This window comes from Cyphomyrmex costatus, unplaced genomic scaffold, assembly GCF_001594065.2.
Source record: "Cyphomyrmex costatus isolate MS0001 unplaced genomic scaffold, Ccosl1.0 scaffold1275, whole genome shotgun sequence".
Lineage (NCBI taxonomy): Eukaryota > Metazoa > Arthropoda > Insecta > Hymenoptera > Formicidae > Cyphomyrmex > Cyphomyrmex costatus.
The window spans coordinates 76,384-78,494 of NW_017275255.1; positions in this window are offsets into that span (position 1 = coordinate 76,384).

Sequence of the window (2,111 nt, forward strand, 5' to 3'; positions counted from 1 at the left end):
ATATATATATATACAATAAATATTAATTTTTTTTAACTTACGTAAAATTATCGATGCCAGGACTAATAACGGAGGGAATAATAACTTATAATAAGGACTAATATAATATTCCAGACAAGACACACATGTCTAAGAGACATCTTTACGAGGTCTTTTAGATATGCATGTTGTCTGGAATGTCTTCAGTAGACGACGTGGCTTCGAAAACGTTTGTTTGTTTTTTTTTTACTGTGGTGAATTCTTGCCCCTTGAGTGGTTTTAGCACAGTGCGCTCGGTATCTCTACATCCTTCATCATTTTTAATTTTTTAACCAGATTACTCATTAATTCTTTCTTTGTATGCTTTTCTCTCGATTTCTTTTAATTTATCACAAACGTGAAAATTAAAGAATAAATGACCGAATACTCTTTTACAAAAATAACGTTTTAATTTTTTATTCTTATACACAGTGCGGATTATGTAATAATAAATTTATATATCAAGGATAATGAAGCGAAGAAAGGTATTTCATAAAAGTATAAAACTTTTTAAAGTGACTAGTAAATCTTGAAATTTCTTCGTCATCTCATTTTGTTTTGAATGATTTTTTATTTTATTTTACACCTGAATAAATCTTTTATTAAATCTTAAAATAATATTTAATCTATTTTTCCAAATAATTCGATGAGTAATATTCTCACGCATTTCACATAGAAATAATTAAAGCTATAATATTACATTATGTTATATGGATATTATTGCTACAATATACCTATACATATATGAAACTGAATTATCCACAGAAACTATTTATATTAACTTCGTTCATATTAACCGTTTATGTATATTAACTTCATTACTGCCATACAAATTGCTCTTTTTGTTCACCACGCCTTGGACGCTGCATCCGCTGGTATAACTCATTGTCAGTTGAATATCACTCTAATTCCGAGGTAATTTCTTCAGGGCTAACAAAAATCAATATATCACTAGCGGATATCAAATTGAGTGATACGAATGAAATCGCGAGAAACAAAAAATCTCATCATAAAAAATCGATAGGACAAGAACAATAACCATTCCGGATTTTTCGTATATTGTCAATAAAACACATCCTAAATTAGGATTTCACGTCTGCTTAAATTTAAATTCTTCTTGAACGCTACTGTAAAAATCATCGTGATTTCGGCGAGAATAACGTCGAGGGGAAGGGCTGAATTGGGAGACTAGTGTGGAAGAGCGTTCTCACGATTACAGGAAGCAACCCTTTGCCGCGCGAACGCGCCGCGAGGACCGAGGGCATGCGTGTGGCGGGGGTGCTATGTCCATTACGCTTATTACAACCTCCGACCGCCCGCTCGCCACCGCCGTCCTTTAACCATCCGCTCCCTCGACCCGCCGCCACCCACCCTTTTACGTGGATGAACATCGATCGACACACGACCTGGAATAGTCGGCTGCGCCAGTCAACGCGCCAGGTAACTAAATTGCCCTCGTTCTCGTCGTCCCGAATTTGGTTAGACCGAACGTCGAAACTTCGATAATGTCCGGGCACTTCCTGGCGGGATTGGCGGGAACCGCCAGTCCGTCGATGGTCGGACACGTTCCCGCGGTTGGAAGCCTAGCTCTCTCTCTTTAGTTAACCTAACGACAATGCTTTTTACATTAATCTTTGAGTTTGCTTCGCGTTTATTCTGTACAAACGTCGGGAAGTTAATGTAAATGATGAATAAATTAATGTTACTATACAGCGACATGTTGCAGTTGTTCCTAAGCGAAAAGAATTGTGGGGAGATCTTGCTTTTTGAAATTCTTACTCGTATATGATTATTTTAAGGACATATAATGTGCTTCATTATTGCGCATGACATGTGTTTATCTGCGCTTATTTTGCCTGCTTCTTATATGATATTTATTATTATTATTAATGTATTGTAATATATTGTATCATACATATTGTAAATAGATGTCTTTTATCTTTTGCTTTACAATAAATTAAATTAGACATAAAGTGCAAACGCGATTCTAAAATTTGACAGCATGGAAAAAGAACGATTTTGTTGAGGAATCTAAAAATTTAACTAGATATATACGGATCTAAAAATAATTATGTGGACCATGGAAATAATTA